General features: G+C 51.9%; 1 long non-coding RNA gene across 1 annotated transcript; it reads right to left on the bottom strand.

The window, feature by feature from the left end:
* Window positions 1-223: 223 nt before the first annotated feature.
* Window positions 224-13,563, bottom strand: LOC105104673 (uncharacterized). Its single transcript, XR_010377424.1, has 3 exons — window positions 13,408-13,563; window positions 1,920-2,033; window positions 224-800 (listed from the first exon to the last, which is right to left on the bottom strand). It is a non-coding gene; the product is annotated as an uncharacterized LOC105104673 (long non-coding RNA).
* Window positions 13,564-14,216: the final 653 nt, after the last annotated feature.

Genomic DNA, 14,216 nt, shown 5'->3' with positions numbered 1-14,216 from the left:
AACAGCTTCAAAACATATCATTTCTGGCCAAGGCCAGCCTGTCTGTCGGCCAAGTGGGGGGAGCGCAGGCAGCTGTCACCACAGGCGACGTCCTCCTCCGGTCCCATGATCCGCCCGAAGCAGGCGGAGGAAGCCAAAAGCCGGGTGGAGGCAGCCAGCTCCCCTGCTCCCTCGGGGCACTGCTCCCAGCCTTTGGTCTCTAGCCTTTTTCTCTCCCAACAAAGCTTGCAGTAGGTGGGAAGAAGGAAGCCACCCTCAGAAGAACGGACGGGCAGCAGGAGGTGACCTGGGGAGTGGACGAAGCCCAGCCTGCTGTGGGCAGAGGCTGGCCTGCTGCTGGCCGTTGGAGGCAGGACACAAGCTTGTGCAGAGTGTTGGCGATGGTCCTCCCCTCCGTGCCCCCCAGGCTCCAGGTGGGTCTGGGCCCACACCTGTGACTTAAGGCCTCGGGGGAGTCACCCCCAAGTAGGCACTACTCCACCATGTGGCTCAGAGGGGAAAGAGGTTCCAGAGCATGTCTTAGAGGCTCAGAGTGTGGATTCTGGAGTCAGGCTGTTTGGCTTTGCATCCTGGCCCCACCGTCTACTAGCTGTGTGGCTTTAGGAAAACCACATTGCCTCTCTGAGCCTCAGTTCCCTCATCCACAAAATGGGGATAATGGTAGTACCTACTTACCAGGTTGTTGAAGTTTGAATGAGCTCTTAGGACGGACAGCATTGAACCCGTAAGTGTTCAGTAACCATTATTAGGTGTGCACACACACATACACACATGTATTCCACACAACGAGTATTATTCAGCTGTTGAAAAAGGAAAAAAGGCAATGAGAGAAAATATTTGCAAATCATGTATCTGATGAGTGGTTAATACCGAAAGTAATAAAGAACTCATACAGCTCAGTATAGGAAAAGCCTAATTAAACAGTAGGCAGAGTATCTGAATAGACATTTTCCCAGAGATGACATACAGCTGGCCCACAGGTGCGTGAAAGGATGCTCAGTGCCACTCACCGTCAGGGAAATGAAATCAAAACCACAGTGAGGTACCACCTCACACCTGTCAGAGTGGCTGTTATCAAAAGACTAGAAAGAAAAGTGTTGGTGAGAATGTGGGGAAAAGGGAGCCCTTGAAGACGCTCGGTGGGAATATAAGTTGGTGTAGTCATTATGGAGAACAGTATGGAGGAGCTGGAAAAAACTAAAAATAGAACTGCCGTATGATCCAGCAATTCCACTTCTGGATATTTATCCGAAGAAAATGAGAACACTAACTCAAAAAGATCTACGCACCCCGTATTCACTCAGTGTTATTCACAGTAGCCAAGCTATGCGTCCATCAACAGATGAGTGGATAAAGAAGATGTGTATACAAACACACACACACACAATGGAACCCTACTCAGCCATAAAAATGAAATCTCGAAACCTTGCCATTTGTAACATGGATGAACCCTGCGGGCATTATGCTAAGAGAAATAAGTCAGACAAAGACAGACATCGTATGATCTCGCTTATATGTGAGATCTTAAAAAAGAAAGAAAGAAAGACCAAGCGTGTAGACACAGGGCGCAGGCTGGCGGTTGCCAGCGGCGGCGGGTAGGGGGCAGGCAGAACGGCCGAAGGGGGTGACAAGGTACACACTTCCCGTTATAAATGAAAGGCACGCAGATGTGATGTTCAGCATGGCGAGTGTATCGCAGACTTGAAAGTCGTTAAGAGAGTAGCCCTTGACAGCCCTCATCCCAATCAGAAAACATTGTTGCTGCTAGGTGTGGGGACAGATGTTAACTGGACGTACTGTGGTGATCGTTTCACAATATACACAAATATCGAATCATAACGTTGTGCACCTGAGACTAACGTAATGGTACACGTCAATTATATCTCAAAAAAAAAAAAAAAAGGGATTAAAGTGCTGACCCGGGCTACAGCTTGGAAGGACCTAGGAAGCATCTTGCTGAGCGAAAGAAGCCAGTCACAAAGGACCACGTGACGTGCGCTCACTCTCAGACGAAACGTCCACAATGAGCAAATCTGTAGAGACAGAAAGCAGATTAGTGGTCGCCAGGGGCTGGGGGAGCGAGGAGTGCGGAGGACTGCTAACAGGCCTGGGGTTTTTTAGGGGTGATGAAAATGTTCTGGAACTACAGAGAGGTGATGGATGTTGCAGTAGCTGTGTGAATGTGCTGAATGCCACTGACTTGTTCTCTTTAAAATGGTTACATTTAGGTTATGGAAATTTTACCTCAATAGAGAAAGAAAGCTGAGTTTGCAGGGGAGGGGGGAGATTCCACAGCGCCCCGTGAGAGGCAGCAGGGCCCCACAAGGAATGAGGGAAGGCCAGTGAGGCACAGAGCCAGGGGCAGGCCCAAGAGGGACCCATAGAAGCCATGCCCAGCCCGCCCAGCCCCTGTGGTCTTAGTAAGATTAAATAGGGGCTAATAAGGTGGATGAAAACCTCGCAGCCCTGTTTGCTGAGGGCTCTCCGCTCCCTTCATCTCCTAGGTTCTCTCTGTCGTCCCAGAGATGGATACCCCACTTTACAGATGAGAAGAGTGAGGCTGGGGGAGAAGAGGTGGGAGGGAGAGGGGGGTTGGAAACCCAGGCCCGTCTGACTCCAAAACCTCTTGATGTGGGGGAAATTCCGAAACACCTCACGTGGCAAAAGTTGCTGGGTTCTGTGTCAGTAATTTACCCTCAGGAAGCAAGCTCAATGGGCAGCTGGTTCCCTGCAGCTGGGAGCTGGGTCTGACTTTATTGTGTGGTTTACAGTCCCTGGAGCCAGCCAAGGCTGTGAGGGAACTGGCCGAGGGTGGCGGAGGTAGAGGAGAAAGATGGAGGAGGACAGGGACACGGAGGTGTTCACCACCGGTGCTCAGCCCTGGGTGCTGTGCAGGGTCCACGCTGGTGGCTCCAGGCCATCACACCCACTCTGAGCCCAGGACGCTGGGAGGAGGAGACGCTTCAGGACTGTGGGCGGTGAAGCCAGCTAGACTCCCAAGTCTGCTTGCGTCCCGCCACCTGGCCCGGAGTGATGCTGAATGGGTGTGTCAGTTACCTATTGCTGCATAACAAATACCCCCAAACTCAGGGGCTTAAAACCACACACCAGTGTCATTAGAAAGAGAGAGAGAGGGAGAGAGAGGGGAAGAGGCCAAGATGGAAGCCCCAGTCCTCTCACAGCCTAATCTCGGAAGTGATACCACACCCCTCCTGGTGATGCTACTTGTTAGGGGTGAGTGACTGAGTCCAGCCCCAGCTTGGGCAGGAGAATGAAGTCCACCTCTCAGGAGGCAGAGAATCCAAGAATTTGTGGACATGCCTCTAACCCACCACAGCAGGTGACCTTGCCTGGTGACCTTGCCCTACTCGGGGGTGTGGTTTCACCGGGGCACTGAGCCTGGCTGATGTTCCCCGAGGAAGCAGAAGACACAGTGGACTTGGAGCCTGAAGACCTGGCCCAGCTCCTCACCTCCTGCCACTTCCCGGCCGAGCGTCTTGTGCTGTTTGTCTGAAAACGACCATAAGCTAATACTGTCAGGATGCAGGACAGGGAAATAAGCCAGGAGCAAGCACGCAGCGGAGCCACCTGCTGCACTGCCTTTAACATGACGGAGAGTGCGGGGATCAGCGGAGAAGAGCCCAGAGTGTTCCATGAGGGGAGGGAAAGAAGGGATTCCAACTGTGTGATACTCTTCGTGTAAATTCCGTATGACACGGGTGCACACGCGGTAACTCAGGGCTGGGGAGACGGAAAGGCTGGGCTGGGGCTTCAAGTCTAACTTCGATCTCCTTGAAATACACCGCAGAGCAGATATGAAGAAGATGCACATGTGTTCAGTCTGGGTGGTGGTACATGGGGCCTGGTACATGCTGAACTCGTCGTAATTTACACCCTGAGTCTGTTTTGACAGCAGTGGAGCTGCTGTGAGGATGCTCTGGGGAGAGGGGGTGGAATGCACCCCCACAGGTGCTAACATGCTGGAGACCCTGGGGTCACCACGGCCCCTGAGCCGTGGATGCTCGCGTGTGCACACACACGCATGTCACTGAGTTGCTGATACGGGAGGCGGGCCTGTCAGTGTGTAGTAGGGCCTGACTCCGTCTTGGATGCTGGACTGCTGGCGAGTTTTCAGCCTCGCCCCTCTGTCTTTCTGTCCCACATCGGGGCAGCAGTAGAAAGCTGGGGCCCCTCCTTCAGCACAGCCGGAGTTTCCCACCATGCAGGCTCCTCTCACTCGGCCCCGCCCCCAACCACAGTAAGACCCAGGCCTGTCTCCTTTCCCTGCTCCCTCAGGCCCTTTTGACCTCCTTGGGGGGCCACCCTGCTCTCCCCTGAAAGCCTTATCGTGGGTGCGGGCACCCCTCCCCCATCACTCCGGGCATGAGCCCCAGCATGGTGGGGGGCCTGTCTCTCCAGCCTGGCCACAGCACACTGGCACCTGGGGGCTCTCAGCCCCCGATTCAGGAAGGTCGAGACCAGGTGAGTCAGTGATCCGTCCGCACATTGGCATCTTCCTCTGTCTCCAGGGACCTGGGACCCATCAGGTTGGCTTTCTCCGCGCTCAGAGCTCTGTCCGGCCCCCCCACCTCCCACCCCACAGCTCTTCCCTGGAATGGACTCTCTAAGTCTTGGTGGGAGAGAAGAGAGAAGGTGGGCAGCTCCCACTGGCGGAAGGCGGACGCCGGCCTGGGCGGGTTCTCTCCCTCCTTGGCCGTCAGTCCTCACGGCTGTGTAGCTCCCGGAAGCGGCCCTGAGGCTGGCAAGGGAAGACCGGGGGCACTGACCCTCTGAGGGCCCCAGGGCACTGGCAGTGGAACTCCTCAGCGGTCCATGGGACAGAGGGGCCCTGCGCACCCTATTTTCCACGGTGTCTTAGGTTCCCTGAAACGCGGTCCACGTTGGTAGTGACGTGTGGCCCGTGACTGTGCGCCTGTATGACAGCCTGCGCATCCTGAGGAGCAGCTGTAAAACGACCCCGATGGTTTGCTGTGAGGAGGGACGTGGAGCCCGTGACACTGACGTTTTGGGCTGCAAAAATGGCCCCGAGTCAGCGAATTCACGTGGTTCACACAGAAAGCAAAACTCTACAAGTATTTTGTCCCCCAATCCCACCTTCTCCTGGAATACAATTGTTTGTTCATTTGTTCCCCGAGCCCAGGGAACGCCCAGGCTTTGCGGTGTCTGGAGGGTGGAAACCCAGCGTGCGCACCCAGTCCCCCTGTTCCCAGAGCAGGACCGGCGGCGGGAGAGCGGGGCTGCGGCACTGCACAGCCGCTCCCCTCCAGACGGGGTCTCCCTCGGGCCGCCGTCCTCCCCGGTCCTGCTCGCAGCCGCAGGCCTGGAGGCCGCAGGAAAGGCCCCCCCGTGCGCAGGACTCGACCCTGCCGCCTGGACCTCCACCTCTCTGGGTGGGTCAGATTTGCTGGAATTGGCTGCAGCCACAGTGCGGCTGGACTGGCAGCTAATGGCAGAGATACTGGCTCCACGGGGAGGGCAGAGGCTGTGCTGGACGCAGGCAGAGCACCAAGATGGCCTTCCAGCCCTGCCGTCAACACTGCCTGAGGCTGCGGTCGGCCTAGCCCCACCGAGTACCCAGCTTCCTGCAAGAGGGGCTGGCAGAGAACCGGAATGTGCCCGGGGCCCCCGCCATGGGAGGTGGTCCTGGACAAGGGCATCAGCACTGCCTGCCCTGGAAATGCAGAGTCTCAGGCCTCGCCCAGGCCTGCCGACCCAGAGTCAGAGCCAGGGGTTCTGTGTGTGGGAGGCTGAGTGGTGCTGTGACAAGGCGGCATCAGGCAGCGGCAGCAGGTTTGCAAAAGGCACATGCCCTTTGACCTGGCCAGGCAGCATCTGGGGGTTTACCCAAAGGAAGCAGTCAGGTGCACACAGGGAATGTCTGACCTCACAGCGTAGCACTCACCGTGACGTCCTGTGCCAGGACGGCGGTGTCCCATTCCTGTCATGTCTGTGGACGTGACCCTGGGAGGGGGCTGGCTGATGCAGAGGAGACAAAGCTCACAAAAGTCAGGGAGAGCAAGGTGGCCCCGCCAGCATGAGGAGGTGGAGTTAGGGGTTGGGTTCTGGCTGCCCACCAGCAGTGCCCGCCGCCTGCCTACGTGACCTGGCCATCAAGGTGGCGGCACCAGGGCATGTCCAGCACTGGGGGCCAGCCCAGCAGAGCAGGGTCGGCCTGTGTGACTGGGTGTCCTGCTCTCTGCTAGGAGCCTCAGGTACACTTGAGCAACCCCCCCCCCCCCCGCCACCAAACTGGGCTGAGGCACACCCTTTCCTCCCTCCCTCCTGCCCCAGGGGCTCATACGGCTTCCTGGGGGAGGGGAGGGCCTGTCCTCCTAGCCCAGGCCCCCATTCCCACTCTTGCCGCCATGGCTGCCCCTGGCCAGCAAAGCCCTTGTCTGCAGCGACTCAGGCCAGCATTGCCACGGGCAGCCTGGGGCAGCCTTCTCTCTGGAACGTGGTGCTTGAGACCGAGGTGGTTGGGAATCAGGGGCAGAAGAGGACCCCTGCCTCCTGTCGCTGCAGCTATGGGAGTTCCCTGGTGAGGGGTTCCCAGCACCTCTCGAAGGAGCTGGCAGGTGCACACGTCCACACAGACAGGTGTGATGACTTCCCTACTGCAAGCTCCTGGGAGCAGGGCGACGGGGCACATACAGCCCAGCATCAGTTCACGCTGGGCCCAGAGTCAGCTGGCCCTCCTGCCTCCTCTCGGCCTGTCTTCCAGAGCCCCAGAGAGGCCGGCCTCTCCGGGACACCCTCACATGTACCATCAGCTCTGGGTACAGTCGGGGACAGGAGTGTGTGGCTCAGGCCCTGGTCTCTCCAGGCACTTTTCCCCAGAAACACGTTGTTGGGGGTGGACGACACTGACCTCATTGGTTCAAATGCCCTCCATCCCCAGGACACGAGGCTCTCTTCGGGAGGGAAGGCTCGAGGACATAGAGCAGGAGACAGAGGGGGAGTGGGCAGTCATTGCAAAGAATTCACGTGTGTTAGTTAAGATCCTTTAGCAACAACACCAAAAGCATGAGCAACAGAGGGAGAGCAGATACACAGGACTGCATCAAAATAAAGACCTTTTGTGCCACATGTGATAGATGCCTTGAAGGAAGTGGAAAAACAGCCCACAGAATGGAAGGATACATTTGCACATCATCTATCTGATGAAGGGCTTGTATCCAGAATACACCAAGAACACCCACAACTCAGTAATAAAGGTAGGAACTTAGAAAAGGGCAAAGGATCTGAATACACACTTCTCCAAAAGAAGACATACAAATGGCCAGTGAGCACATGAAAAGGTGCTCAGCATCGCCAGTCGCCAGGAAAACAGTGCAGCTGGTCCGGAAGACAGTCTGGCAGCCCTGCAAATGGCGAAACGCCGCCACTCCCAGTTTTATACCCAGGGGAAATGAAGACGTGCATATGTGTGCACAAACACGTGCAAACCAGGGTTCACAGCAGCGTGCTTCACAGCTGACAGAAAATGGAAGCAACCCAAAGGCCCATGAGCTGATACGTGGATAAACCAAATGTGGTCCATCCGTGCGACAGAATGCCACGCAGCCCTCGGGAGGAATGGAGCGCACCTGCTACAACGTGGCTGGGCCTTGAGATTATGAAAGAAGCCGGTCACAGAAGGACTGTGTTGTAGGACTCCCTCTGTGTGGAATGTCCAGAACAGGCAAATCCATGGAGACAGAAAGCAGCTTGGGACTTGCCAGGGGCCGGAGGCAGGGAGGATGAGGAGTACCTGCTAGTAGGCACTGGGCTTCTTCTGGGGGTGATGAAAAGGTGAAATGACCATGGAGATAGCTCCCAACTTGATGATTATATTAAAAACACTGCATCATACGCTCTAAGTGTATGTATTACAAGGTGTGTGGTTTCTATCTCAATAAAGATGTTTAAAAAAATCCTTCTGCAAATGCCAGAAAACCCAGCTCAGAGTGGTGGGCACAAAAAGGGAATTTGTTCGCTTCTGTCCCCCAGGCAGTGGGTAAGTTCAGACATAGGTCTGCTCTTAGGGACCGCCTGATTCAGGAACTAAAGCAAGTTCTCAGCACCTGGCTGAAGACTGAACAGGCAGGCTGAGAATCGGGGACAATCTGAATGTTTCTGCCAGAGCACACAGCCCGGCACGTGAAGGGGCGGGGCGGGATCCCGAGGCCAGCACCCCTGACTGCTAGGCCAGGCGTGAACTCACCTGGCCCGGCCCGCACACCTGATGAAGCCGGTCTGCGGTCTGCGCTGGTCCCAGGCTCCAATCCACTATTGTGACTTCTGGATTCACCTCCCAACTTCTGAGCCTCTCTGCACGGACTTTGATCCTTGACACACCCACGGATGCACAGCAGCTCAGCCCCTGCCCACAGCCCTCACCCAGACCCCACGACTTTCATCTTGCTCTTTGATGAACCAGGAGATTCACGAGCCCCTTCATGCCAACAACCCCCTCCCGCCAGCTGCCCCGCACACACCCTCTGGCTTGTGGATTGTGGGGATGGGCGAATCCCATGCACAGCAGGATGCACGGCAGGTGAGGAAGAGGCAGGAGGAAGCCACTGGCTGCCTCTTTCTCATGAGGTCTAATCACACTCATGAGCCCTGGGGGGCAGAGCAGGAGGAGGGAGCAGAGAAATGCGATCCGGCTGGGAAGCGTGTCTCTGAGTGTCTCTCTGCCTCCGACAGGTCACCTGCTGAGCAGGAAGTGTGAGCCAGGCCTCTGTAACCCTCCCACCCCTCTGCCCACAGACTGTGTCCCCAGCCCGTGTCAAACAAGGTCAAACACAGATCGAAAGCAGCCCCAGTGAACAGCACCTCCGGGCTCCATGGTTCACTTCTGTGACAAGCTTCAGTTCAACCAATGTTTAGGGGACGCCGACTGTTCATTCATTCGTTTTTCATTCATCATTTACTCAAAATGCAACGATCACATTCCTGGAGCGTGCCAGATATCACACTGGGCGCGGAGCGGGAGGAGAGGAATCCTCCCGCCTTGCCCGCCTTGCCGTGCTCCCCCCGCCCCACCTGAGTGGGTGAGACCATGAATCAAAAGATAACCCCATGGCAGAGTGATATATGCTAAAACCAGAGGAGCCCAGGTGCTGATAAAGCTCAGGGAAGAGGCACCTGCCTGGCCTGGGCATCACTGGGGAGGGATGTTTCTGGTGAGTCTCGTGAGTGAAGGAGTGCTCCTGGTAAAGCAATGTGTACACACGTTCCAGAATACAGAGACCAGAGGGTGAAAGTGTTGTTTTTCATAGCCCCAAACTGGAAACAACCTACCTGAATGTCCAGTTACAGGAGAACAGATGAGTGACAATTGGCATTTTCACACAATGGAATATTATACAGCTATGAGGACAAAAAAGCCCAGATTCAAACAACCACATGTTAAGCACAGTGTTGGGCAAAAAGGATGCACGCTGTGTGACTAGTATAATTCTGGTCACATGGAGTTCAACAACAGGTAAAAGTCACCTCCTGCGCCTAGGGACACATATACGCAGGGGGTAAACTATAAAGGGAAAAAGATGGTGGTAAACTCAGATTGCCGGCTCTGTCTGGGGGAGAAGATTATGACTGGGGAGGGGCACGCTGTGGCTTCTGGGTGCCGCTCATGTTCAGCTCCTCGGCCTGGGTGCTTGCTCTTGGACATAGGCTCCATGACCGCTTGTTACCATGGGCAGATACATGGCTTGACACAGACAGCAACTTGTCTTCCCCAGGGAGGGGACATTCACACGCTTGAGACAAAAAGTGTGTTAGCTGCATGCTTTGCTGTGGGCTGCTTGGGCTCATTTCCACCTTTGGCAAATGACTTGACCTGTCCAAGACTCATGTTTCCTCATCCATAGAGCGGGGATAATAATAGTAACAGCCTCATAAAATTGTAGGATTAAGTGTGATAGCAAATGACCAGCACAGAGCCAGAAACACAAATGTAGTAATTAATTGTGGTCACCACCGTCATCACCACCACCACCACCATCATCACCACTATCACCACTGTCATCATCATCATCACTATCATCACCACCATCACCACCACCAGCATCATCAACATCATCACAACTATCATCATTGCCATCATCACTATCACTGTCACCATCATCACCATATCACCAACACCATCCTCACCACCATCAACATCCTCAACACCCTCACCACCACTATTGCTGTTGTCATCATCATTATTATCATCACCATAATCATCACCAGCACCACCACCACAATGATCACCACCATCACCATCACCAACATCACCAACAGCATTATCACTGTCAACATCATCACGATCAGCACCACCATCACCACCATAATTATCATCATTGCCATCATCACCATCACTGTCACCATCATCACCATCATATCACCAACACCATCCTCACTACCACCAACATCCTCAACATCCTCACCACCACTATTGCTGTTGTCATCATCATTATCATCACCATCATCATCACCAGCACCACCAACACCATCATCACTGTCATCAACATCATCACTGTCATCACCACCATCATCATCATCACCACCACTTCCTCTTCTTTTCCTTTTGGCTAATTTGTCCAAATCTATTCTTCATTATCCTCCTCTTTCTCCTTCATTCCTCCACCTCTCTCTTCTTCATAACTGTTTCCATCTAGAAATTTAATGACCCAGTGACAGTGTTCCCTGGGGTCATAGATAGTTCTAGGTCTTGGTAAATAAGGAAGTGAAATTATGCCTGCCATTTTTTAACTCTTTCATTCTTAATTTCAAGTCATCTGTCCCACCAACAGAACACACATCCCAATTTTTGGCTCGGAATCCACTTGCTCTAACTTGCACTAGAAAAGCCAACCAGGCCTTCTTCCTGCTGTCACAAGGCAGGACCCTGACTACAGTTGACTGGGTCGGGAATGGACACCTGACTGCAGCTGACCCGAGCTGGATCTCCCCTAGGAACCAGGATACACAGAGTCCAGATTATTGACTGCCAGTGTTGGACTGACTGAGAGGTGATGGAAAGAGTAGACCACAGCAGAGAAAGCTGGTCTCTGGAGAGCAGAAACATAAAGCAGACAGTAGGAGAGACAGTGGGGCCCAGGGAAAGAGAGAGATTTGGGTTTTGGCTCTCTCGTTCTTCATTTCTGTCCAGAACCTGCTTTTGCCTCCGTCCTCAAGGTTGGAAAGATTCTCCTCTGTTCCACTAAGTTGCCACATTCTCATCCCTGCTGGCCTATTATTTGCAAAAAAAAATTTTTTTTTTAAATGGATCTCCCCCTGCCTGCCCCACTTATTTAGTTTGAACAGATTTATTTTCAAACAAAACTTTACATTAGTAATCTAAGTAGAAAATCAGTAGCATATGATATTCTCAGATGGAAACTAAAAATGGATACAACAAATAATAACAGATAGAAACATCAAAAATTAAATCATGAAATATAAGGAAAAATAAGCCTAATTAACTTACAAAGTGCTTATCTCAGAAGTGCAAATTAAAATCACAATGAGATATCACTACACAGTCCCTAGAATGGCTAAAATTAAAAAGAATGACATCACCAAGTGTTGGTGAGGATGTGGAGCTACTGGAACTCTCACCCACTGCTGGGGGAGTGCAAAGTGATTCAACCACTTTGAGAAACTAAATACTAAAATTAAATACAGTTGACCCTTGAACAACACAAGTTTGAACAGTGTGGGTCCATTTAAAAATATGCAGATTTTTTTCGACAGTAAATACTACAGTACTACACGAACTGTGGTTGGTTGAATCCATGGATGTGGAAATGCAGATACAGAGGAACTACGGATAGAGAGGGCTGATTATAATTTATTGATTTTTTTTTGACTGTATGGAGGTAGCAGTATCTGCAAATCCTGAACTCCCAATTTATCCCTCCCTACCCCCTTTCCCTTTGGTAACCATAAGTTTGTTTTCTATGTCTGTGAGTTTGTTTCTGTTTTGTAAGTAAGTTCATTTGTGTGGGGTTTTTTTAGATTTCACATACAAGTAATGTCATATGGTATTTTTCTTTCTTTTTTTGGCTTATTTCACTTAGTATGATAATCTCCAGGTCCATTTGTGTTGCAGCAAATGGCATTTTTTTTATGGATGAGTAGTAGTCCATTGTGTGTGTGTGCGCACGCTGGGATACTTCTTTATCTAATCATCTGTCGATAGACACTTAGGTTGCTTCCATGTCTTGGCTATTGTAAATAGTGCTGTTTTAAACACTGGGGTGCATATATCTTTTCCAATTACAGTTTCCTCTGGATATATGCCCAGGAGTGGGATTGCTGGATCATATGGTAACTCTATTTTTAGTTTTTTAAGGAATCTCCATAGTGTTTTCCATAGTGGCTGCACCAAACTACATTTCCACCAACAGTGTAGGAGGGTTCCCTTTTCTCCACATCCTCTCCAGCATTTATCGTTCGAAACTTTTTTTGTAAGGGAGAAGATGGTAAATATTTTAGGCTTTATGGGCCATGCGGTTTCTGTTGAAACTATTCAACTCCACCACTGAGGCTGAAAGCAGTTGCTGCCGTCTGTAAATAAATGGTCATGGTTGTGTTCCAGTCACACTTTGTCCATGAAAACAGGCAGTGAGCCGTATTCAGCCCCTGAGCTGTAGTTGACATGACCTCTGCCGAGCTTAACATAACAGCAATCATCTGTTTTGTTCACAAGTTGAAATTATGATGGAAACAACCTAAGGGTCCACTGATGGATGAATGGATAAAGAAAATGTGAGATACATATAATGGAATACTATTCAGCCATAAAAAGAATGAAGTCCTGCCATTTGCAACAACATGGATGGAACTTGAGGGCATTATGCTAAGTGAAATAAATCAGACAAAGACAAATATCATTTCGTTTCACTTATATGTGGAATCTAAGAAAAAAAAAAGCTCATAGACTCAGAGAACGGATTGGATTGGTAGTTGCCAGAGGGGGCAGGTTGGGTGGAATGGATGAAGGGGGTCAAAAGGTACAAACTTCCACTTATAAAATAAATAAGTCATGTACTGCACAGCCTGATGGCTGTAGTTAACAATACTGTACTGCATGTTTGAAAGTTGCTGAGAGAGTAAATCTTAAACGCTCTCATCACGAGAAAAAAGAATTCTGTAACTCTGGGTGGTGACGGATGTTAACTAGTCTTACTGTGGTGATCATTCTGCAATGTATACAAATATCCAGTCATTATGTTGTACACCTGAAACTAGTACCAGTATGTCAATTACACCTCAAAAAGGAAAAAGAAATAGGAACTATGACAAGGCAAGGTGGGGAAAGCCCCGTGCATGGGGTCTCAGCTCCATGCGGCGTTAGCTGGGATGGCTGGACGGGAGCTGGGGGACCTGCTTTCAAAATGTTGCACTTACAGGATTGTCAGCTGGTGCTGGCTGTGGGCTGGAGGCCCCGCTTCTCTCCTGCTGCACCTCTCCACGCGCTGTTGGGCTTCCGGACAGCATGGTGGGCTGGTTCCAAGCTCCAGCATCTCAAGAACACAAGACAGAAGCTGTGTCACCATTCATGCCCTAGCCTTCAAAGTCACATTGTGTCACTTTTGGTGTCAGCATCACATGCAAAGAGAGCATGAAGAAAGGGAGACCTTGATGCAGGCGCCTCACGGTGTCAGGGTGACGCTGAGGACAGGCGGGAAACTAGATTGCAGCTCAGTTCTCTGAAGGAAACACACAGGCTTCCGTGGAGATGAAAGGGGGGCGCTCTTTACATAGGGAAACCGGGGAGACTTTCTGGAGCCAATATGGGAAACCTTCCCGGTGATATGGAGAGGGAGCAGGCAAGGGAAATCGCAGGGCACACACCTGGAGGTGAAAAAAGCCACAGGCTAGAAAACCCGACAGCTCGGGCTGGAATCCTGCTCAGTCATCATTTTCCCTTTGGCCAGGCACTTCACCCAGCAGGCTCCAAGTTGGTCTTTGTAGAAGGTGAGTGTGTACACCCAGCTCACCTGAGGAGTGCCCAGGAGGTCACTATTGTGAGCTGTTCACCCCAGAGCCTGGTGCACAGAGCCATGAAATTCCGCATGGTGGCATGGCTTTTTGTTTTTTCTCCCTGGCTTTTGTTTTGAGAGTGCTGGGTGGTACTGTGTTTATAGCCTTGGAGAGTTTCCTCCAAAATGAAATCAATACCGCCAGCCCTACTTTATAGGAGAATGATTTCCAAA

The sequence above is a fragment of the Camelus dromedarius genome, chromosome 23 (genome assembly GCF_036321535.1).
Source record: "Camelus dromedarius isolate mCamDro1 chromosome 23, mCamDro1.pat, whole genome shotgun sequence".
NCBI lineage: Eukaryota > Metazoa > Chordata > Mammalia > Artiodactyla > Camelidae > Camelus > Camelus dromedarius.
Note: the sequence above shows the minus strand (reverse complement) of the source record. Positions and strands in the feature narration are given on the sequence as shown.